At 36.3% G+C, this 26,871-nt stretch overlaps 1 protein-coding gene across 3 annotated transcripts in view; it reads right to left on the bottom strand.

Moving 5' to 3' along the window:
- The window catches only part of LOC128891146 (octopamine receptor 1-like), a 117,799-nt gene extending 97,188 nt beyond the window's left edge, over window positions 1-20,611 (bottom strand). The window contains exons 1-2 of one of the 3 annotated variants that reach the window (XM_054150394.1): window positions 20,389-20,611; window positions 19,885-20,337 (exon numbers count right to left, since the gene is read on the bottom strand). The gene's annotated coding sequence lies outside the window, so the exon portion shown is untranslated. Of the gene's footprint in view, window positions 1-19,884 lie in introns of all 3 variants that reach the window. The other 2 variants (XM_054150395.1, XM_054150396.1) reach the window with 2 other exon arrangements.
- Between the last annotated feature and the right edge of the window lie 6,260 nt (window positions 20,612-26,871).

Raw genomic sequence — 26,871 nt, 5'->3', positions numbered from 1 at the left:
GGAAAGCAATCTTTATATACATACAAATACGTACAAACTTGAAAAAATTGAAGTTCAAACAAGAAAAAGGTCTAAATTTTTAATTTTTATCTCTGAAACTAAACGTCGTATGAATAAACTATACATATAAAAAAAGGTTCGTTTTGTCATTCTCTATAAAGTGATGTGCTTTTTAAATTCGATTGTTCATCTGTTGTTTTTTCTTTCTTTAAAGAAACAGCAACAGGGTCAGACCACTACAAGATCTCAGGAGAAAGGTCTTTTAAGTTTTTAATTTTTATTTTTGAAATTTAACGTCTTATGAACAAACTGTAAATAGAAAAAAGTTCCGTCTTATCGTACCCTATAAGCTGACATTTTGTTCAAATTCACACCTCTACGCCTCTTAGAATTTCCAACAGAAATCGTCCCGCGGTCAAAGGGTTAATTTAATAAACACATGTTGTTATGTTGTTACTATTAATATTTTTTTGAATTTTCGGTAAATATAAATCGTTTTTAAACTTTGAGTTGACGTGAAAATCGTAAAAAAAGTATATTAGAAATACGGGAACAGCGTGTTCGTAGTTCTTTTTTCCAGACGATAGAAAGGTAAGATTGGATTCACACGTCAATCAAACAGACTTGTGTTACTTCCCCGTGTTTGGAATCAGATAGAATTACGAATCGCTTCAATTCAGTCCGGTAATTCAAGCGATGGGTTAAAATTTCCGATATCTACCAGTTCTCTTTCCGAATACGTATATCCTCGTTTTCACTAGAACAAACTTATTGTTTACAACAATGATTCAAACATCATTAATTACAAAAATTATTTAGCAAATATAATGAGTTATGTATGAAATATTACACTTTGAAAAGGATTCGATAATTGAAATGCAGCAATTTATAATGTAAATGTAAAAAATCAAATTCGAAGACGTAGCCGCATTTTGAATAACAATTTGATACATTACATTCAAAACATACGGGCCATTTCAAGCCATTTCGAACACTTTTGGATCCGACCATTCTTTATTTGGCTGAAATTTTTTTATTTTATACCATCCTATTAAATACCTTTTTGTGAATTCGAGAATTGCATGATACAAAGTCATTCGCTCTCTTTTGAACACTTCTTGGGTGTATTTATATCGAGTTTTTGCAATATTGCGCGAGACTATATGTGGCTCAGTCCTTTGTGCCAAAGCATTATGTGTGTCTCTTTCATACCTTTCCTATTGTTTCGATTCACTTGTTTGCTGCCTGGGATCTGCTTTTATCGCGTTAAGGCAATTTTCTATTTTTTGGCTCAGCAAATTGTTGTGGAATCGGGACTACCAGTCTGGGATAAGAAACCAGGAAGACCAGAATATAAGAGAGCTGATAATGGCCGCAGTTTGAAAGCGACGGGTCAGCAAACACCAGCTCTAGGAGAATCCAAGCTCGAATCTTACTGCCGTGTGCTCTCGTATTGCCAGGACCCTGCGATTTCTGTTAAAAATGAAGTAGGAGCATCCTTCACCACACGGGACAGAGAACACCAATGATGACACTTCATCGCAGAGAATGGCTAAGGTTGAGAAGGGAGTGAATGTATTCCAGAAGACAAAAGGGGAATTGCGCTGAGTATAAAGTAGTCGAAGTGTATCCTAAAGACGGAGAGAAAATATACTCCAAGCAAGAAAAGAGAGAGAGAGAGAGAGAGAGAGAGAGAGAGAGAGAGAGAGAGAGACAAAAAAGAGCGAAACGCTCAGATGCCAAATGATGTAACAGATAGATATTCGAGAACGAGTGTCCTGATTTTAACGACCGAGTGGTCAGAGAGCCAAGTGGGTGAGTTTATTTAAGGGGGCATTTCACCGTGAATGCACAAAAAAAAAGCATATTTTCAATCATTTTTTTCTCAGGAACTATTGTATAAAGTTGAGTGAATGTTTTTTCCCCTAAAAGCTATGATTAAGGAAAGTAAATGAAAAAAATTTTTGTTGGTAAAAAACATTTCGTCATTTGTTTACAAAATAATATGCACGCGTGCAAAAAAAAAAGAAAGTTATCCGCTGACGCAGGTGATTTTGGTGTACAAATTAATTCTCAGTCTTAACTTCCACCTACCACAAAATCCATTTGTATGTAAATTTTATTTCCTGGCATTCATTTATTTTGAAGTGCGATCTATTACTTTTAAAATAAGTTATCGTACTTGATCACGGTTGACGAACATGGTTAAATAATTAAAAAGAAGCAAAAATCCCATGCGTTACGCTGCGTGCCAATGAGCTGAAGAAGAATGAGATAACGATCAGACACTAGGTGTGTTTTATATTCAGTAATATGAAATATAATACAATTCCTACAGAAGGTGTTCCTTTCACACAACGAAATTCTATTCTGTTTGATCCGATTTTATTTCTCAATAATATTTGGTTTCTTTTGGAGAGGTTGAAGGATCTTTCTCGAAAGGAAATTCCTCAAATGTCCATTTTATTTTTTTTTTTTCCAATACGTAGGAATATTATATTTCTAAAGACACGAACGGAAGCACTTCATTATAATAGCTTCGTTCGGCCAAAATAACTTACCAAAAATCAATACCACCTAATTGTAGACATTAAAACCGTATTGTACAGCTGTGTTAATACAATGAAGCGCCGAGGACCTTACCTCGAGACATTCGAGTCTTGTTACTTGAACAATAGCTAATTATGACAAGATTGCAACTTCTCGATGAGTATAAGGTATCATGTCAGGGATAAGTTTCATACTATTATATCAAATATACTATCAGGCATCGCGTTAGACAATACTTAATGATTATTCTAGGGTTTTATACCGACTTACCAATGAAATAAATTTAATTATCCTCAGATTGTACATACTATACATATTATATGTATATGTCTGTGCATATAAGTTTAAGATCGTTATACAATATTGAATTAAACTTCAACTGAACTAACTATCAATGGTTAGCTATATTCCGTTAATTTGTAATTGCATAGTGCAGCATCCGGCATCTTCATATAGCATGTACGAGCAAATACATATACGATAAAAGGTGCTGAATGATAATAATTCAGTTTCTCTAAATTAGTAGACTGTGCTATATGTACTTTGGCAGGATATCGTCTTTGACAAAAGGACTCTTGATAGAGGCTCTGCGGTTTCCAGCAATTTTCAATATCACGCCTATACGTGTAGGGAGTATCATCGATGTCTCATCGATACTCGATCGATGTCAGAATAAATTGCCATTTTGATCGTATTACGGCATACACTGCACCTAATTACAAATAAATTCCTCGATCATAAAAGTTTCTTTTGGCATCGTTTCAAAGCTTTTCGTAATCTATACTCTTAATCTAATATCGCATTTTGCCAAATGTGCGATTGTTTGAATAAAAGAAAAATGAGTCAAGATTATATGTATGTGTGATTTGATGAAAAAAAAAATAATTTTAAAGTTGATGTACATTACAATGTACAATGTACAGTCCGCTATAGGAAACTGAAAATATCGGATATTTTCATTGCTTATATCAATATATAGATGTGGTCAGGTAGACTCTTTCAGAGTACTAAATGGCACCACTGAAACGACTATGAAACCTGGCAATTCGTTTGTAGGCTTCATCCGAATAGCGCAGCATGAATGGAGGATAGTTCACCGACCACAAACGTCGGTCATCCAAAACGGGCCGCACTGCGGCTTTTAATAGTTCATTGTGATGTCAATTATGTATATTCATTATGATGTCAAAGAAGAACACGAATCGTAGGGTGCAGGATTAGTCGTGTAGGAAAAGCGATAGACTGTGGATCCGAAGATCGTGGGTTCGATATTCCGTGCCTTATTTTTCGTTTAGACTCCTACATTACCGAAGGAGGCTGTCACAATGAGTTGAAAAGTCAAACAGTACATTGGTTTTACATGTCTTGCTATTTCATATTGTCAGGAAAAATGCAAAATATATTGCAAAGTTTTCCTTATCGTGATATTTACGAGTTCAAAAATAATATCTTCTTGTAGTATATTTTGCTTCAAATTAAGCATTTGAAGATAGTTATCTGTGAAGCACTGTAAGTACAAGACACAAATTGTACTATATTTTTAAGAAAAGACTCATAATTTTAAACTTAAATATTAGTTCAAATACTACAGAGATACAATGTGTCTATAAAAAAAGAAGTTAGTGAACGTATCATCGCATGAAAAGATCTTTTAGGTAAGAATGTACGAAAGTCCAGAAAAGTCGGAGATATTTCATCTCCAAATTTCGTCCGCCCCCAATTGACACCAATACTTTTCTACAGATGGATATTCAATATTCTTATACAGGGTGTCCCAAAAGTCGGGGAGGAGCCGGAAATGGGGGGTAGCCGAGACGATTCTGAACAACAATTTCCTTTGCAAAAATGTCGGATGGGGCTTCGTTAAGGAGATATTAAGAGAAAACTCCGACCAATCAGAGCGCGCGTAGACCGTTCGAGCGGCCGGGGTAGCGAAGGCTACGCGCTGACGGCCGCGCCTGTACGCGACAAGTGACCTCGACGTGCATCGAAGGACATTGACGCTGCCGCCTAGCGCGTAGCCTTCGCTATCGCGACCGCTCGAACGGTCTACGCGCGCTCTGATTGGTCGGGGTTTTCTCTTAATATCTCCTTAACGAAGCCCCATCCGACATTTTTGCAAAGGAAATTGTCGTTCAGAATCGTCTCAGCTACCCCCCCATTTCCGGCTCCTCCCCGACTTTTGGGACACCCTGTATAAACGAAAAAGCGAAACTAGGATATTTTGTTTTTTAATCAACACTGAACTCCAACTCACATATTTGTGAATTTTAAAATAATATTTCAATGGATTCGTTTGACAAATTTTTTAAATCAATTCCCTCAGAATGCAACGTTACACTTGTAAGTCAAATATTTCTGTACTATTTTAATTTGTATACGATATTCCCCAGTCTTTGTATAATTTGTAAGTAACCCAAGAACTAGTGTGCAAATTATATCTACCTTCTTTATTCTATTTTGTACATTATATTTCTTTATTATTATTGCAAATATTAAAACGAATTTGATTGACGAACTTATTTACGTTGAAAACGAATTTCGAATCATTCCTCGTGTAACATATTTAAAATGTCGTTATTTGCACAAAATACCAAATAATTCGAAATAATGAAATTAGGTATCAGAACAAAACTGTTAACAATATTGTATGTACTTCGTGTATTATGCCCTTGTATAAACAGGCGTTATAATATACAATTTACTTTGAAACCTTATTTTGTCACAAAGTCGATTGAAATTTAACTGAATTCTCCTTCAATAACTCGCAAAACGAGGCAATGCATCTATAAACTGTAATGGATTATTAAACTAAAGTAAAGGCACTTATTCGGTTGAAAGCTAATCAAATTCTACAAGAGTAGGGCTTGCCGAACACGATTTAAAGTTTAGATTAGGTTGGGAACGTAAAAGTGCAAATGTATTGTATACTGTCTCAACTTCTTCGAGAAGTTCTTGGAGTGTTTCATAAATTATGAGCCGAAAATCTAGTTTGTATATGCCTGCACGTGCGCGATGCAAAATCAAACTACTAGTTCAATGTTATTGACATACTTTATATACTTTTGTACCTACGTTAACGATACGCTTGCTCGTAGAAAGCAATTCTATTTACTTTTTATACTATTGCCATTGGAAAATGAATACGAATGTATAATAATTTTATGTTATTAAAGAAAGTTTAAACAACAGCATAATGGGAACCACATAGGAAATATACATTTGTGCGAAATATACAAGTCAGTAATATGTGGTCAGCGGATATTCACGTACTTATGACGTATGTAAATATGCGAAAATATACATAGATGTGCACAAATGCACATACATAAACTATAAATAATAAAATACACGTTACAACGTCTAGAAGACATAACATACTGTAGTGTCCGCGCCTCCCATACCCAACAATAAGGAGTCAAATAAGAACACGAAACGTAGGGTACGGGATTGGTCGCGTAGATAAAGCGTTCGACTGTGGATCCGAGGATCGTGGCTTCGAATCCCCGTGCCTTATTTTTCGTTTAGACTCCTACATGTGGGGGCTCGTCCGGGATGGGGGGTTACAGCGGCAACTATACCGAAGAGGACCGGCCAGTGACGATGAGTGACGATGACCAACAATGAGAAACGAAGGACGGTGTCGTGTTGACGGTCGAGCGGGCAGCAGTGAGGCGTCGAGAGAGAAAGAGTGGGGGGAGTACACTCCAGGGAAGGGGCTACTTGAGGTGTTGTCGGAGTGGGACTCCCAGAAAGAGGAGAAACGGCGAAAGAGGGAAGGCGCGCACTGCTGTTGAGACGCAAAACCCGAGAAGACGGACATTCGATGGCCGAGTGTAGTATCCGCCCCTCCCATACCCAACAATAAGGAGTAAAATAAGAACACGAAACGTAGGCTACGGGATTGGTCGCGTAGGTAAAGCGCTCGACTGTGGATCCGAGAATCGTGGCGTGGAATCCCCGTGCCTTATTTTTCGTTTAGACTCCTACAATACTTTCATTTAAGTTTCTGTCCTTCTACAAACATGTTTGTACATACAAACATGTGAATTTGTATAAACATTCTCAGCCTTAGTAATATGTAAAAATGAAAAGAACAATAATACACTGGCCCTCAGAAAAATGGAGACACTTCTTCAAAACGTCATAAATATGGGAGTTTTCAACCGATTTACGTGAAACTTCGTCAGCGGTAGTTTTGAAGTGTCCTCTGGCCGTGTGCAAAGTTGCATTGGCTAGGATTGATGCGAAGGAGTTAATTCACCCCTGTTAAGGGGGTGGTGCAGAAAAACGGGATTTCTGAAGCTTCCAGAGGTGATGGAAGGGGTTGAAAAAATAAAAAAATCCTTTGGAACGACTCTCCTTGATGCCCTGTACAGAATGCACCCCCTGGAATTGTTTTAAAGGTATTGTCGCGAGAAAGGTTTGTCTTTCGGTGTCAAAGTGTTGGACTATTATTACCTTCTCGGCGAAAATGCCCGAAAGATGGTAACACGCGCAATTATATTTGCAATTATTTGTTCTTTCCCGTAAAATACAAAGTAGAATATATTCCGAACCACTTACGTTTTATTAAACAACAAAACCCTCGAAACTCCTGTTAGGATACTCTTAACATTTGCCTATAACTTTTATATTTTTCGAGCAGTTATCGATTACACAAACATAATGCATTGTACGTCATTTAATCATAATATACGTTGAATTGTTTTCTTACCTCTCCACTTTAATCACATGCAACCAAGTTAACGTAAATACAGTTGATTACTCCATATGATATAATTTATAGGGGTAATTTTAACAACGCTATTTATTTATGCCATATGCCTCAGTGATATACGCGAATGCTGATTTACGAGTTAGTACAAAAAACATTTGTAAGGATTCCGTGTGGGCCGAGTCGGGAGAACGTTTATGGAGACGGTAGCATGAGTTACCGCAGCGACGCTAACCCTAGCGACATTGTTGAACGCATCGCTGGACAGTTGGCCGTTTGAATCGCCTCTAGCGACACGAAAAAGCATACAAACCCGCTCTAGCGACAAATAGATCGGACACTCGCCCATTCCGTCTCCTTTTGTTCTCGCCCTTTATAAGCCACCTCACGGACACTCTTTGGAGGAACCACGTCCCGTAGTTCACTCACGCATACTATAAATTGTTGTATCCTCCGTATCTGCTTGTTGTGAACAGTAAACCGTGTCTATTAGTATCAGTGTGACCGTTAATTGGGGCAATTCGATGCCGATATAATACTTGGTATTCGTGCGAGGAAATACGTTCTGAATCACAGACCTTAAAATTTTTGGAATTATATTATTAATTACATTGTTTGTTTATTTATTTACTTTATTCAGTTATCTAGAAAGTTCATGGCAATTTTGGGGAAAAATTGAAAAACACGTTTGAATTTTGATATATCTTTATTGACTTTGTTACACAACCTTTCCACCTTTTAAGGGGTTAGATTCGCTCAGAAGGAATGCATATTTCGAATGATTTTTTTTTTTTAAAGTATTTTGATATATTTTGTAAAACAAATAATACTAAGTTATTATAAACAACTGTTAATTTCAAAACAAAATATTTATTGTTCACTAAATTATTGTCATATTTATTGTACCCTGTTGCACATGTGGTGTTTTTCCAGATTTAAAAATTTCAGGTGCTGAAATTTCATTGTTTTTAAAAAAGCGCTATATGTATCTTTTTATTTATTAACATTCTATATAACGATGTCCAAAGGACCAGATAAGTAATATTACTGAAAAGAAAAAAATATATAATGTACGTTGCACATTTTTAATCATTCGTACTGTTATAAAGTTTGTCACATTGAATAAACTTCATTTGATTTTTAAACAATAGCTGCTTCTAAATCCTGTACTCCGCTTCTTTTATATTCGGTAATTACTTTTCTATTTATCTTTTCAACGTCACCTTTGTTTCTTCTTCCATCGTTACTTTATGTATTTATATTTTCACTTTTCTTCCATTATTTGTACTTATATTTGTAGATTTAAACCGAAACGATTATGTAAATTGAACATATGCAAATGCAATCTGTCCTTGCCTGTGACATCCCATTCGTCGACAAAGAGCAATTTCCCTGTCCATGGATGCATTTAAATAAACAACAGTGACACAGGATTTAGTATCTGACACCGTTCGGTTTTGTCTCGCGCCTTTCTTTCGTGTCCCAAGCCATTTCACGTTACATCCAGTCCAAGTTCCGCGGGACACCCTGTACGGCAAAAAGTGTGGCAAAGTCCGGCCAAGTTCTGTTCGGCCAAAAACATCCGGTAAACATGTTCGGAACGCCATGATAGGATCTTGGTCGACATAGTCGAGGCCATTTGATATTTGCCAAAAGTTGGAACGAAGTCTGAGCAAGAAACCGAGGGTGTTATACTCTGCGAAATAAAAATTCAACCACCAGAAGAACCGAGTCGCGGAGCAATATTTCACAGACTCGACAGAGGATTCGCTGGTCCCTTAATGGTGCTTCGCTCGTTTAATTATTTCTCATGAGAGCATTGCGCGAGACAGTTCATACGACGCCAGTTGTACCGTCGATGTGCTGAAAATTTCAAGCATTCCGACTGAATCATTAGCGTACGAACTGCTTCGAAGCTTTAAGTGATTCTTCGCGAAAGATCGGTTAAATGGGTAGTCAAGCATTGGAATTTTAAATATCGATATCGGTATCGATAATATAATGTACGTTTAATATAATATCGATTAATATAATGTACGTTTTCTTGAACAGATTACGTACTTGATATAAGTATGGATTATTTAATTTTCCGAACGTGAGCGGATGGAATTCATGAGATGAATACAAATTTCGACCAATGGCTTCGACCATACCACGGAATCCACTCGCTTATGGGCGATGTGCCTCCGGAGTGGCATCGACGAATCTCGAAGGCTTGCAAGTGCGCGTCTCCTCCTAAAACTCGACCCTTTTGGAGGGTATCAAGTGGAGTTTTAGATGCGCATAGCGTATTTTAGCACATTGCTAACCGACCAAGAAAATCTCCTTTTTCCCGCCATTCTGAATTGTTCGCTTACAAACATGCACGTATGGAGTCTAACGTCAAAAGTAACATTACTAGATACTGATTACAGTTATAGTAATTGAATTACGGCTAATATACAGGGTGTCCCAAAAGTCGGGGAGGAGCCGGAAATGGGGGGTAGCTGTGACGATTCTGAACAACAATTTCCTTTGCAAAAATGTCGATGGGGGCTTCGTTAAGGAGATATTAAGAGAAAACCCCGACCAATCAGAGCGCGCGTAGACCGTTGGAGCGGCCGCGGTAGCGAAGGCTACGCGCTAGGCGGCAGCGCCAATGTCCTTCGATGCACGTCGAGGTCACTTGTTCGCGTACAGGCGCGGCCGTCGGCGCGTATCCTTCGCTACCGCGGCCGCTCGAACGGTCTACGCGCGCTCTGATTGGTCGGGGTTTTCGCTTGATATCTCCTATTAATTTTAAAGAGATAGTTCTATTGCTAAAAACGTAATTATTTGTTTAAACGATCGGACTTTGTTTAAGTTCAAATAAAATGCCTGTTTTCTTAATTAAGAGTGTTTGATCGATTTGATTTTAGGTTTGTCGATAATATGAAAAACTGGTGTTCCTGCGTCAGGAAATAATTACGTGAACTAGGACAGGAACACATGGGACATGGATTCAGGGGATGATAAAGAAAGTAGGAAACCGATTACATGAATAATGCACATATTCATACGATAATAGAAGAATATGATCGTGCAAGAAGATAATTCTTATGCAGGTTGACGAGTTTACTATTAATTATGTAAACTTTGTTCTCAATAGCACTGAAAATAGCGCGAATATCGATTCAAAATTACAAGTAGTTTGCATTTCTTCCATCCGTTTAAATAACAAAATACGCGATGTCTATGAAGTGTTGTCTAGTCGTAAAATGGGGTATGCCCAACAAAATAAACATACAAACACTGTTTAAATAGTAAATAATTCTTCTAGGATGAAGTCCATGTTCGATATCAGCCAAGTATCAAAACGTCCTATATTGATACGTGGTTAATTATTATTGTAGCCAAGTATCGATTGGCTCTTTGAAATAGCTATTGACTTGGAAAATAATTACATAATTTGAATTCCTGGAAGAGCTTTTCAAATTACGCTGTTGTTTGCATAATCCCTAATACCAAATTATGTAAAATACAGTATTGAAAATTCCAAACTATATATTCTACTGAACTCTAAATTATTTGAAAATTTTCTGTTTCATCGTGACATAAAATTGTTTTGCACCATTAATAAGTAGGAAAAGTAAAAGGAGCTTTAGGCCTTTCTTTTTTAAGAAAATTTTTACGCCATTCTTTCGACAATTACACGCGAAAGCTAATGGCGTAATTCGTTATTAAAAAACTACATTGTGGGGTCCCATTTTGGAAAGTTGCTTAAGTGAAATGATCAATTATGTCGGATTGATAGTTTTTATCTTCAACTTCGATTAAAATTTGCTCACGCCTGACAATTAAATTTAATATGAAACATGCACAAGCCTGTTGGATAAGAAATATCTGTTTGAAAGGATTAGTGGTGTTGAGGGAATAGAGTCGAAAAGTGTACGGGGATTATACCTCCGTAGCAGTGCCGCTTTATTCGAGTATTCGAAGAATTAGTGAAAATTTATTACGTTCGGTATCACCAAAGCGAGGAAATCCCGAACGCCACGTTATCACTGACCCGTGAATGCACTAACAACTCGTTCTGACCTTAGTTTCTTCATATTCCCTCTCGTATTGCTTTGTTTTCTTTCAATTTAATCCTATCGCCGTTACTCACCTCGGGCTACCATTTATTTTTCGAAGTTCCGGTTAAGTTTGTACGGCGAAACTTTGTTCTCGGTCGACCCAAGTACCCGTTTTCCTACCAATTAAGAAATCGAGCATCCGTGCATCCTATTCTTCCGTGAAATTTCGTTAAATAACATAAATCAACCACTCATACCGAGTGATTTCGTAACAATAGTACTGTAAGACCCACTACGAAAAATAAAGCAAGACACGGAGATTCGAATAATTCGGATAAAGTTTTAAGGATCCCGAATCTTCTTTACTGCTAAATTATACGATTCTGTTAACAGATTTAATTTTGTAAAGATTTATTTTTGTTGTGACTCGTACCATCTCATCTCTATTTATACAGCCTTTAAAAGCTTCGAAATATTGAAGAACGTCAGCATTGCCATTATATTCATCTCCCACTTGATTAATCGAAGCACTACTATGGTCAATGAATAGAAGTTTTATCACATTGAAACCATTCTATCACGTCGGCATCATCGCAATCACTGCATGCTAGTATTGTATGCAGTACAGAAAGAGTTTCCGCTACCTGCTGTGCAAAATTATTATGCAAATTCATTACCCCACAACTTTTTATGATTCCAAGCTTCATATGACATCTCGTGAAAATCCATTAATACCGCGTTGGTTCTCGCTAAAAATAACTCCTGTATGCAAATTTTGGTCATTTTAATCTCATTTACATGTTACTCGTTCGAAAAGTGCGAATTTCTGGCTGTCCAAAGGCTCATTTGTAAAATTAATGTTTCTTTGTACGAGTTCGATAAATTAAAGTAACAAGTAATTTATTTTGATAATTTATGACATTGTAGAAGTTGAAACGAAGAATAAGGTACGGAGATTCGAACCCACGACTGTGATGCCAGTGTTGATAACCCAATAAATCGTGAAAACATTCACCAGCCCTTATCGAAAGACCTTATTTAAAGGGTTTTTAAAAAAAAAAAGGTTTTGTTTGTTAATAAATCATCTGATTTGAATTACACGCGAAAGAGGGTGTATTTTGTTATTAAAAAATAAAATCCTAATGTCTCGTCTAGAAAAACCTTTATTTCAAATGCGAGAAACACAAACTATGTGGAAGTTTGAACGACGTTCTCTTCATATCTGCATTTACTTTCACTTAAACTCATCCCTGCATTCATTGATATAATCTCGCATAATCTGCAAGTGTATTGCTCTAAGGTACAATCGTCTTGAAGCCGAGAAGAGACAAAAGGGGGTAAATCGATTCATGCCTCGGTTCCAAGTAAACGATGAAGCTGTGCTACAGTTTCCATTGTATTTGAAAACTTAAAGCAACTGCTAATATTTACTGAACTGAATCGCTATAATTCGTTTACTTACTCGTCACGTCGAACAATAGGACGCGATATCTCAAGAACGACATATCGCACTATTTATCACATCTAACGTGAGATGTACATACATTGACTAGTATTTTCATTAAAATGTGCAGCGATCATTAAACTTTTTATACAAGGTCCGCGTCGATTATCAGACACAGCTCGTCAATATCAACGCAAGCGTTATTAATTACAAAATGTAATATTTAAATTCCTTTGAGTCATCTCGACACTTTGACTTATAACAACATCAATATAAAAGCTTGCAAGTGTAAAATAATGACAAACGCTACTGCTTGCCGGTTTCAACAACAAGCGTTATTCGTTACAAAAGGTATTTAAATTCCTTTGAATCGTTTCGTGATCTACTATTCCGTTCTCAACTGAATTTCTGCAATCTGCATCTTGTTTAATCGCCGTCATATCAATACTGGGAACCCTTTGATGTTTTCGTAGATGTAGATGAACATTTCATCAGGTAACTGAATATTTAATTAGAGAACTGGGGAGATCTTGTGTACAGTGAAAATAAAGGATAATTTCTATAAATAATATTTGATTATTTTATCTGAAAGTAAACGAAGTATCCATTTATTTCAAATAACAGAAATCTTGCAAAATAATTTCGTTATTTTTATAAGGGAATATGGATGTTATATGTGTAGATACAGATGAAATTGTATTGAATTGAACTGTTTTGTAGATTTAATTAAAAATCTATGTTATGTATATGAGCTTCAAGGGATTAAGTCTAGTCAGAATGTTCAAAAAATTGATTTTTCTTTGCATATTCTTCAAGTATAATATCTTGAAAATATTTTCTGCGAATTTCAAGTTAATCCAATGAGTAGTTCTCGAGATGTCCTAAAATTACGAAAGCTGCTAAAATTACTAAAATTACTGAAATTGCTAAAAATCACTAATAGAATTTACTCTTATAATTAGCAATCTTCCAAGGTTGGCTTATGGTCGGTCTTAAATACACAGAAAAAATGTTCTGCGCGTATTTTATAAATAGTATCTTGAAAGAATCATTATGTTATCGACGAAGTAGCATAAAAATGGCATAGTTTTAATTAAAAGTGCTAAAGATATAAACATATTTTTCTCGGTTTGATTAGAATCTTGTATCCTTTGATGTTGTGTCTTTATTTACTAACCCACCTATTTAGCTGGCCTGAAACTCTGCTAGGAAAAGATGGCAACTCATTAAGGACAAAGTCAAGATACCGCAAGACGTATTCATTAGCATGGTGGAGTTCATTTTCAATTCTACCTATTTCTATATACCTTCCACCTCTTTAAATAAATCGTTCGTTCGCCAATGTCGCGTAATTTCCGTTATCCGTATTTACGTGATTATTACGCGTTACGTATACAGAGTGTCCCAAAAGTCGAGGAGGAGCCGGAAATGGGGGGTAGCCGAGACGATTCTGAACAACAATTTCCTTTGCAAAAATGTCGGATGGGGCTTCGTTAAGGAGATATTAAGAGAAAACCCCGACCAATCAGAGCGCGCGTAGAACGTTGGAGCGGCCGCGGTAGCGAAGGCTATGCGCTGGCGGCCGCGCTTGTACGCGAACAAGTGACCTCGACGTGCATCGAAGGACATTGACGCTGCCGCCTAGCGCGTAGCCTTCGCTACCGCGGCCGCTCCAACGTTCTACGCGCGCTCTGATTGGTCGGGGTTTTCTCTTAATATCTCCTTAACGAAGCCCCATCCGACATTTTTGCAAAGGAAATTGTTGTTCAGAATCGTCTCAGCTACCCCCCCATTTCCGGCTCCTCCCCGACTTTTTGGGACACCCTGTATATTACGTCTACCGGAAAGTTCTGTCCGTTCCGGTTGCAACAAGTTTCAACAAGTATGCGTATACTCATTAAAAATGATATAAAAGTTGCAATCGCGCTGACAAGATGTAATACGTCCGACATAATTAAACATTTGTAATATTAAGGATAGAAATATCCGTATTTAAATATCTGAAATATTAATCAAGAATGAAAATAATAAAGTTAAGGGTGTTTACTCTTATATTACAATTAAATGGGGGTAGCAGCACGGACCTTTATGGGATGATGTTTGAAGTCAAAAGCATTGTCAAGACACACAGTAGCAATAAAAATTGGGGTGGGGACTGTCAGGAGGCCAAATCAATACTTTTAATGTTTAATTTTCCTTTAAATCCATTAAATAATCTGTTTTATTTCCTATTTACCTTTATCTTATTTATTTCGTTAATTAACCTTAACATGGTGCCCTAAAACTTTTCCACAGTACTGTATCTATCAGTATCTCTCAAAAGGTCAAATAACATCAAATAAATCGTTATCGAGAAAGTTTCACGAATAAGGAAAGTCCAACAGCCGATAACATTTTCCGATACAAAACAATATTGAGACCCTATTCCAGCGAAACGTATAACGAAAGAAGAAATACCTACTCGAATAACTGTTAGTTAAACAGCTTCCCGCGCTTTGAATGCAACTCTCGCATTACGTCGGCGTCGTAGAGTCGCGGCTGTTTAGCAAACTTCCAAGAAGGTACAAAAAGTTCTTTGTCCGCATGCACTACGGTTACATTACGCTAAGTATTTTAGCAAACGAGTAATTATTATGTATCCTTTAAAGCGTACTTAACGTTACTTCGCAAAGTTCCAGGGCGTAATTCGGTTCCATAATCATTCCTGTCCGCGTAATGTTAAAGTTCTAAGCTCGCGCAATAGATGGGAAAACAGATGGAAAAAAAAAAAACAACAGTTCGCGATCCTTTAATCTTTGCGAATCCTTTCCGTGGTCTTTAACAATGAGTATTCATAGGAAATTTAACGAGGCAATGTAAAGTACCGTTTTTCTGGCATAATGCCAGTGGCACTCGGTGAAATTGCGCTGATAAAAGAAATCCCCCTGTTATCAAGATGTAGTAATACTACTGAACAGAAACCACTTTCCTCGCAATCGTGTCTCAAAGCTCAAGAACGGTTCCATTTTCACGTATTCCAAGCAGCTGCACGTTTGGTTGACAAAAATCGAAAAATTATTTAAATGATAATTGTGGACATTATTGAAATGTCAGGACACAGTTTCATCTCTGGAAAGCACGTGTTATCGAACGAATAGGTAAATCATGTTTGAGCATGGTCATTTTTTTTAACTCAGAACTTATAAATGTTTCCTATTTATTGCTTAGATATACGGTCATTTACAAAAGTATCTGCCCTCCCTTTAGGTATGGATAACGTGTTTTATATATTTAATCAATTTTAAAAATGCAGTAACTGATTCTAATATATAATGTATTTATTCTATACTACTATTATAAAGAAGAAAAGTTTGCTTGCTTGTATGTAGGGGGTAATTTCCGGAACTACTGAACCGATTTTTAAAATTTGTTCAGTGAGAGAAAACTACACTGTCCCTGAGATTTTCTGAAATGTTTGCATGTAAATGAATTTCACATTGAACGACAACACTTTGCAAAACCATCATTCGACTATTCCTTTCATTTTCAAAATGTGTAAGTATCTTAAAAGAAGAAACATTTTCAGCCCTCCAGTGTGAGGGCTTTTTTTAATAAATTTTCTTTACGATTTATTTACCACATAAATCTCATAAAAATTGACGTTTTCGGCTTTGATACGTTCTCTTATCAGTTTGATGTATTTGAAATGGAACCGGAGCCATTTTTACAACGGATTGCACATTTTTCGTGTTCAACCGAAATTCTGAGTCAAAAATTCTGATTTTGTTGATTAATGAATTTCCAAGTAAAAAATCTGAAAATGTGGCAGAACTTCTTATTACTAGTAGGACAGTTTTAAATAGCAATAAGTAGACTACGAGTTTTTATTGGAAATTCATATTTTTACAGATTCAGAGGAACAATTGAGATTGAAATGAAAGTATGTATTATCTTCTAGACAGCGTAACGTGTATTTTACATTTATGCACATCCTCATGTATTTTCCCATTTTCTATTATTCCTATTGCGTGTTGTGATATTAAATCAGAAATTTGGAAATGATTTCACGAAATTTGTCAAATTTTAATTACTGCTATTATTTTCAGCAAGTGATTTTTAATCATTTGAAATTCGTAATTAAATCTCGATTTTTATCAATAATTCTACCATTCGGTGGTACTGCGCGTCTGCTGATTTTTTGGAATGGAAGCACAACGTCGTAACCGTTACCAACGATAAGTGGCAATAGGTGATTTCCCACAGCACTACAATGTTTTCTCCTCTGGCACTACCAACGACCGAAACCAAGTCTGTGTATCAATGGCTTGCAGAGGTTGCTATCGAATTTCAATTAATTTTTACCGTTTCCACGCCCCATCGCAAGATATTCCACTTATCAGTAACGGAACTTGAAATGAAAATGATGTTTAGATAATCCATAAGCTCTGAACACGCACAGTTCTAGAAATAAAATACGATTTTTCAACACGCCAATTCTATATTTATTTACCAATCTCGGCATCAATACAGATGGTTGTGAACGAGTTCATGGATGGATAGGTAAAATTAATTTTACGTTTTGCAGAAATATAATAAATGAGAAAAGTTGGCAACTGTGGCGTAATGCATTTGTTAGAAAAAGTTTCTTCCATACGAGAGGTGCTTTCTATAAAAAAGAAACAAGTCTATTAATAAAACAGGAGAAACATGCCTCAACATTTCAAAGAGACAGTATGAATTCAAAATAATTCCACTAACTATACAACAACTTTCAAACAAAGATTCAACCTCGTCAGGGACGATTTTTTGTTATTATCAAATTTTTGTTCTAGCCCTATCATTCTTAAAATTATATCTGCCTCTCTAAAGTTTAGTATTATATCTATCAGCTTAGCTTAATTGTATCATAACTTCGGTATTCACCCAATTCCCTTGATCAATTAAATTTTATTTTCGCGATTCAGTAATTTTATCGACGTATATTATAAATATTTGGGTAAACATTGGACGATTCGTGCAAACAAAAGCTAAGTCCACGGTAAAATACAGTATCACCTTTATTATCCAAAAAGCGTCCAACCAAACATTCGATTATCCAAGCATCGAAAAGATTGAAAGAATTCAGGAATGGTACAACAGAATTGAAGAAACAAGTATAATTAAAGATGGTTCTAAAAATAACGTCTCCAATTAGTCTGAAGCATTCGTTACCTTAGGAACAGTCTCAAGATGAAACGAATCTCAGCAAAAAAACTGCAATGAAAGAGCTATTATTATTTCTTTATAAAAAAAAAAAAATATTCAAACCCACAGGTCAGAAAGGCTGTGAATATGGCGAATGAAGAAATGCGCTAAATTATTGAGATAATTTTCCTCTCGTTTCAATTTACCCAGAGAATGATATGTAATAAACAACTGCAATTTATTTTTTTAAGGTAATTTGTATATCCTGTCTTGAGGATAATGGAGGTTCTACTCATCGTGCCAGGTATTAATAATAGTTAGTCGTGAAACGACCAAGCTATGATAAAAGTAATACAAATATTCTGGAATATGAGTGCACAATATCGCTAAAAACTACTAAAGTTAAACAAGTAGGTGATTAATACAAGTATCACTATGTGGAATTATATTATTTAAAGTAATGCTAATTCCGAATGCCCGTGTTATAATTTGGTTTCTTAATTCACCAACATCAATTGTAATTTTATTTCGCGCATAAAATATTGCTCGAAGCACATTATGTCTCCGGCGTCAGGCGTACACAAAATGCGCGTAGTACTTTCAACTAATGAATTCTCTGATTATGCTAAAACTAACACCAAGGTGGAATTTCAAAAATGAAGTGGTATTTACTCATTCTCCTAGAGTTTCCATATTTTTAATTTTAGCGTCGTTACGCAAACCCTGCTAAATCATATTGTTTCATAATTTCTACATGTTGGTGGAAACAAAGTTGAGACTAATTAAAAGTACAGCACAAATCAGTTTCGTGCAGCATTCGTCATCGGTATCGACTCGTCAATTGACATTGAAAAATACTCGAATCGCTTTTTTGCTTCGGTAAACGAAATTTGTGGCGACTAAATTTCATGTGCTGATTTAAGAGTGAAATGAGACCTAACCCTCTATGAATCAAATTATTGTTTCTGCAATATTGAGACTAATTATCAAACGCATTGTACAATTAAGAGGTACGTATACTTCATCTTATGAAAAACTAGAATTATTTGACGAAACATCGATATATTAAATCAAATTATGCAAATCATTTTATTTTATACATTACACATTTACAACATTGATATTTCGAAACATATTTTTTCATTTTTATCTTCGCCCCAACGATACAAATTTCTGATGTCCAGCTTCGGAACGCGTTAACATCAATTCATGCTCGTCAGGTTGTCAATTGTTAGTCGTTTTTTCGACATTTTTAATCTAAACTTTGTTGAAATATTAAATTTAATCATAAAGTTTATATTCCAAAAAAAGGTTACTCTTTGTACCTAACATCCATTCCTGCTTTTTAAATTATTATTATTTACTTTTATTTTTCTCTACCTAACATTCGAAAGGAAACGTTTAATTTCGTTCGATGTGTTGAAGGATCGAGCGTCGAATCTATCTTTGAGAAGTGGTATCGTATCGCGGTTGAACTAGTGCGCTCGAACGACAAATGTCTTAACATTTTCGGAATTTTTAGGTTTCGGGAATGTCCCATTCGAGAGTGACTCCAACATACCAGACATATCGCATAGCAGTCCGGAAGCAATGTAACGAATTCCCAAGGTGCACGAGGCAAAACGAACGGTAGAAGTGCTTCGAATAAAATGTATCACCTTCGAATGCAGAGATTAAAATGTATCGATCGCAGATTTACACAGGTTCTCGGCTCACACGTTCGCGAGCTTTACTGCGAGCTCCTGACAACGGTGCTGGTATAATGATCCATCACAGACGGACTTATCCTCGAAGTGCCAACAACCGTGAAACGAAAAAGGGATGTTCTGTGCACGAATCGCCGCATATAATTGCGATGTTCTTGAAAACTCATTTCCCTTGAAATAGAACGCGACCGTTCGTGCGTGAAAAAAAGGAAGTGACGCTCCCTTTGATCGTAGTCGCGAATTTCTTCGTCCATCCGCACATGTACGTACCTAATTCGTGTTCCTCTGCTCCGGCTCGTTTGCAGTTCTCATCGGTCTCGTAATTCTTCATGCACACACTCAACTATCCAGCGTAGATACTGTTTATTTCGTTTATTTCAATGCTCAACATTCGACACCGATCAACATTCGCGACTACCAAACTTACATTCGCTGTTGATACGAATCGATGGATCCATAGGTATGTTTAATTTCATTCGATTTAATGATATCTCTCTTCACTCTACAATCGCTAGAAAAGTACATTTTCATACGAGACATCCGTCTCTTGATTTATTCCCAAGCTTCAAGTTCGCGTTTATTTTATTTTAAACATCGTCTTTCTTTTAAACTTTCACGAATTTTACGCAACTATCTGCTACCGAATTCAATTTTAATACATTAATTTTAATATATTAATATAAATTTTCATACAAGTCATCCGTCGTTCGACTTATCCTGAAACTTTAACTTTGTGTTTATTTTATTACAAACATCGTCCTTTTTTAAACTTACACGAATGTTACGTGACTATCTGCTACCGAATTCAATTTTAATATATTATACTTCAACGTCTCACGGGGTACATCCCGGTGTTGAGTTGATAGTTCGTTCGCCACTATACCGGCGATTCACTTTTTCATTTTTTTTTTTTTTTTTCATTCCATGACACGAACACTGTACGAAATTTGTTCAGTGCGTTACGGAGAGCGTCTTTCTCCCGATTCGCGTTTGGAATGCAGAGGGCACCGAAGAGATCGTCACGTTTAATCGTCACTAGGAACGGGTAGGTTGGAGCCGTGTTTTCGGCACGGCGATCGCGCGCGTACTGAAAATCCCAGTAACCACCCCCCATCGACCCTCTCTCCCTAACCGCCCCGTTCTAATACAGACAACACTGTGGCCGCACACACGCTATCCTACAGGGATCTAAGTTACGCGCGTAGAGTGCATCCGTTCGCACATTCGCACCGATGGAACCTGAACTTCCACGAAATTTGTCGTCTTATCAGAGACGCAAGAACTCTTCGTTTCGCAATGGCAGCGGTTAAATTCGCGATTGTTAGCCACCGCGGAAGATTTTCGTTTGCGCGGGAAACACTTTTCGATTAAGGAAAACGACTCGACGCATTTTCCAGAGATACCTAATTGTTTCTTAACATACGTCTATTGAAGCGTCTGAGTTATGCACAGACGGTTATAACAATGATTAACAAAAAGATCTTCAACTCATTCACTGGCAACGAGATGTCTCGTAACTCAAATTCATTGTAATTACTTGTGGCTACGATGAGCTAGCCGCCACATCGTCTTCCTTGTGTTTAGATTTTGTAAGTGGTGTGTCTGGACGAACGAACCGAGGTGCGTGCTGCGCGACTACGATGAGTGATGTACTGTTTAGATTATAATGTTCGAATGTCGTGAGAATGTTTTTTTCGGTTGGTTCGAATGTTACTAAGAGTGAATGCATTTGTTTAAACAGAGTGAAAGAGGTGCGTGAATTGAAGTGAGAAAGGTTTTCGTGGCTATGCTTGGGAGAACGAATGGCTAGTTCGTAAGTTAGCTCGGTAGAGGATCTCGACAAGGGCAGATCGCGGGATACGCGTCTGCCGAAGTAAAGTTCCCATCTTTTGTTATTAACTGAGTCGCAATTAATCCGTCACCTTACCCACATAACGGATAAGTTTCTAGCAAAAGGAGACCGTAAATTTTCTTTTTAGAAATACAAATTTAACACATTTCCGTCACTTCGAATTCTATTCCTGGTTATACTATTATACGTATTTACAACGTTGATATTTGAAAACATTTTTAGTTTAATTCTTACCTTCGCTCTAACGATACAAATTCGCGATGTCCAGCTTCAGAATTTTATCATTTCCGTCAGTACTGTTTGACGTGTCACATCTCAAATCGTCTCGCATCAAAGTGTAACTAACTGTACACAGAACTTTAATATTGGAAGAAGAAGAAGTTGTAAGAACTCATTTTTATTGGATACTGTTGGAAGACAAATAATTGACGGTAAATTGCCTTGGAATGAAAAAGTTTTGGGAATGCTTTTTTTTATAACCCGCGGAAGATGAAATTGCTTCTTCAGCTCCACGCTAACATCTTCAACTTTCGTAGGGTATGAACGATTACAAGGATATCGATAAAGCTATACCTAAATGATGGAGCAACGAAATTTATTTTGTTGATATTTATGTTATTTAGTACACGACATACCGATTCATGCTTTTTAAATAGTAAAATTTCAATTGATATCGAAAACTCATGAATTGCATTCCTAATAATGATTCGCCCCAATAAGCATTACTGGGTACTCCGAGCAAACGTATTTTGTTATTAAAAAATAAAGTCTTAAAACTCCTTTCCGAAAACTTATTATAAACTGTGTACTGTATTAACTGTGTACTGTGTGCTGATACAGACCACATTGACATTTTGCAAATTCCTTCCATTTTGTTAATTTCTTTAACGTGAATACATTCATTTCTCAATTGTTGTGCCACGCTGTAGGAACTTTTTCAAATTAAACGAAACAAAGGTGCATTCTCTCGACGCTAGAGAATGAATATCATACAGCTGGGACGCATTTGTATAATATGAAAGAAAGAAAATAAAAACGACTCGGGGTTGGCGAGTACGTTCAGTTCTTATTACTAGATTCAGTATATAAATATAATTTAACGATGATACACAAAATATGACTATAAATCGATAAAAACAATATTATCGCTCGTGTCAGTTTCGTCTAAATGGTTAGCGATAGATTAATCAAATTTTATATCGAAGGTGGTGAGGTGAATAAAATATATGAAAAAGTTTATGTATGACTGTGTGTTAACCATATACAAGAATGTAGGTAGATGTTTTATATTTATGCGATGTACGAATTGTGGAATGTATTGGAAGGGAGAATCGGATAGAATTTAGCGGGTAAGTGTAGGGTTATTGATTTGTATTATGAATGAGTATAGAGGGACGAATGAATGAACGCGTTTGTAATAAATTGTGTTCAATAAAGGAGAAATACTTTGAGGAAGAATTTCGATATTTCACAGAAATTTACGGCATTACTATGCAGTGATACTTGCAATAATCAAAGTTACCGATCCAATCTGTAATAGCTCTGTATTTTATGTCTCCACTATTACTCTTCGACCTTACTTGTTGCTTAGCGACCATCTGTTCGTCGATACTATTCAATGAAACGAGTCTCCCGTGCAATAATCGAGATTGCGATAATCGAGGTTTTACTCTATGTACTGATTAAACATCAGTATCTTCAAGTACAAACACGGATGTCTACCTAGACGAAGTGTCTTGTAAACAAAATTAGTCGACACTATTCACATTCCCCTTTCACGTGGCATTATATTCTCCACAACCTGTGAATCGTATTTCCAGCTCCGAGCAAATGAGAAGCACTGATAGCAAGCGAGCAGTTTCAGGAAGTGGCAAGGATGCCTCCGCGGCAGCTAACGAGCCAGAAATCGTGACAGCTAATGAGGCAATGAGAGAATCTCATATAAGACTGTTACAGCCTATGTTAAATTAAAACTCTTTTGAACCTTAGGTACTTTGCGCGCGCTATGTCGTCCGCGGTCGTATCAAAATCAAATAATTCCCCTTCGATGGGATCGAGGAATTAGTCCCACCCGTTTAGCTTTCTTTATCATTCCGTCTATTGTCTCTTCAAGATTCTCTCATCCAAACACGGACATAGATTACTTTCCGAAGTGATAAAAGTGATTCGCAATATTGATTCTGTAGTATCGCGCTCTCTATACTCAAGAATAAGGAATCAAACAAGAACATTAATCATAGGGTGCAGGATCGGTCGTGTAGAAAAACGATCGACTATGGATTCGAGGATCGTGGGTTTGAATCTCCGTGCATTATTTTTCGTTTAGGCTGCCACGATTCTCGTTTGAAGAAGCAGCTTTTTTAAATTAAATAACAAATTGAGTCTAACATTTAGTGCACGATCCTTGCCGAAGAAATACATGCATTAGAATATTTAATAGTAGTCATTGTTGATATTTCACGTTGTAGAAATTCGTGATGTAGAACTCGTTAAACGTTGTTTACTGTATCACAAAAATGCAGAAGCATATAACGACGGGCTTAACCCTCGGCAGAATAAACTTTGTTACTCTTCCGCAAAGTATGCTGGGGATATTAATTTTATCAGGACGCGTACTTGCATAAGTATAATATTGAAATTTCTAATTGAACATCTTTAATATTATCGAACAGGAAGTATATTAGCAATTCAGCCCGTCGCTTCATTTGAATCAGCGCCAGCAATACCTTAGCGTACATGTATATTTCATGGATATTCCGTCTGCGATATTCTCATCGTCGTGAAGCACGCTGGAAGACTTTATTTTCAAGAAATCCTACACGCCCACCAAATTATCGAAAAATGAACGAGACTTTCTTGAATGTTTTCGGATACTTGGAAAATGGCTTGCGTTTCATTAAACTTCCAAGATGCTTTAATGGATCCAGGGAACATTTTACGAATTCCTTTTCCTTTACTTTAGGAAATGCTATGGTCGCGACCGAAACAATTCTCCACGAAGTTAGACTATGGGAACGCGAATCAATGAACCATACCATCGGATCAATCCGTAAGAGAGGCGTCGTTCGTTTAAATTCTGTTCAATTTCTTTCTAATGCTTGTGGTTCTTTGATTTCAGCCAATTTAACGAGAATATTATGGTGAGCTGGAAGGAGTTTGCTTGGATGAAATTGAAATCTAGTTTTCTTAATTATTATTATTAATTTTATTATTTTTTAAAAATTGTTATTAAAAAAGAGTTGTTCCAAAAGTTTCGTTCGTTTTATTAGTAAGTAATACAGACACAATATTTTACGTTTTCCATTTTGCACTATTACTTTCCTTCATCTCTTTAGAAGCACCATAATCCCATCTTTCCAAAACTTGTGTGATTTGTTAGTAAAAGATCGTGGGTTTGAATCCCTTGCCTTATTAATCGTAGAGACATCTGCAATATTCGTGACAATTTTATGTTGGCCTAAACGTATAGTACAAAACATTGGTCAATGTACAATTGATCAGCAATATCCACCGTATCCCCTTATGCAATTTTATTTTCCGAAAAATGAGTTTTACCAGCAATCTGCCACACTGTGCATCTATGTTAATCCATATTTCATTATTTCTCGGAAAATGGAAAACCGTGAGGATCGCTTTAAACTCCGCGGGATACGCGTTCATAACGAAAATTCAAGGACCAAGCAGAGCGAGTTTCCTGCGTCCTGTATACCACGTGTAAGAGTATATGTAAAATTTGGAGGTTCTACTTTTTTAATTGAAAATATCCGCAGCGAATCGAAACTTTTGAAGGGGTCTCAATTGCAAAAATGGAAAATTTTTGTAATACTTGAGATACGTTGCAACTTAGTTTAACATTTTCGTTTGCAACCAACTACTGAATGGACACCATTTAATGGATGTACAATATATTACATATATGCAGATCTTATTCGTTACGCATAAAAATCAATGCGTACTTATTGTCAATGAGATACGTTAGAAATATAAATTTGTAATTGTTATACATCCAAATTAGCAATGACAATATAGGTGATATGCCGACGAATTTAACGTTCTTTTGCATTTTAATCGTTAGTTTTAATTTTATTTTATTCTGCTTATTTCTATTCAATAAATACTAACCAACCGACATATGTACCAATGAAAGTACTAGAACAAGAAAAAGAGATAATAATTTCTGTTTTATTTTGGAACATCAAATATCATTTGTCACCTCCTATGTAAGTAATTTAAGCATTGAAACATTTATTGAAGTGCATGTAACAAACAATTATTAAGATTAAAAAATGAAATAAAAAACTTGAACTTCATTCACATTTTCTTATTATTGTAGTCAAATGAACTAATGTTAATTAATCATTAATTCCTTAAAACAATCGTATGAATTACATTAATTCACTAAAAACGTCGATTCATTGAATTAATAAAATTTTCGTGATTGCCCTGAAGAACCAACAAGTATAATTTCTCTGAAACGATTTTTTCTCGCATTTACTGGCTTTCGTAGATAACATCGCAAGTGCTCCTTTAATTTTCACCCCAAACTGATTCTGTAGATGCTTCGCACATCTTGCGTAAATGAAAAACCACAGTGTGGGACACTTCACACTCGTTCTTTAAAATGCCGAGAACGTTTTCCAGGTTTTATACGCGCCTTTACACGTCCCCGTGCATTACATATGTGCAGATACAGCATACACCTGAATATTTAAATATAACAGCGGAACATACTTAAAAGCCTTCTTAAAGTATTTTCAGGAAAGAGGCTTAACTCGAAACAACTGGTTCTCCTTTCGATAAATGCTCTTTACCTTTATTCGACTACAATATCTCATGAGTTTACCGTGGAAATACGATACTAGAGTTGAAACAACGTAAAAGTCTCTTACAAGGAGACATCGGTGATTGTTACACCCCGATTTTTACGAAACTTTGTAAACTTGTTTGTGGGATCGTCCTATGAATTACACCATCTTCAGTTCGTCCAACTTTTCCGTTATAAAGGAGAAACTACCCTTTTTGTTCGAGCGTTCCCGTTTACTTATGCGTTTTTAGCTCGAAAATGATGAGAGATAACGAATAAATTGTTTTTAGAGGCCTATAAACCAGTATCAATCAATTCCCGAAAAAAAAAACATCTTATTCTATATGAATGTGCCTATAGCTGGCACTAAGATTATTGACAAATATGATAAAAAGAAAATTTTTAAATACGGCTTTTACAAGAGAAATTCTCCCTTTTTAACATGTGGTTAAATAACATGGTTAAATAATTAAAAAGAAACAAAAATCCCATGCGTTAACCCCCGTGCAACGCTGAAGAAGAATGATGAGACAATGTATGGTCAGATATGCTACGCATATCGTTACAGCTATTTAAAATTAAAATAAATCTCTTTTTACTT

Source organism: Hylaeus anthracinus, unplaced genomic scaffold (assembly GCF_026225885.1).
Source record: "Hylaeus anthracinus isolate JK02 unplaced genomic scaffold, UHH_iyHylAnth1.0_haploid 12001, whole genome shotgun sequence".
NCBI lineage: Eukaryota > Metazoa > Arthropoda > Insecta > Hymenoptera > Colletidae > Hylaeus > Hylaeus anthracinus.
This window is presented reverse-complemented; position numbering and strand designations above follow the sequence as displayed.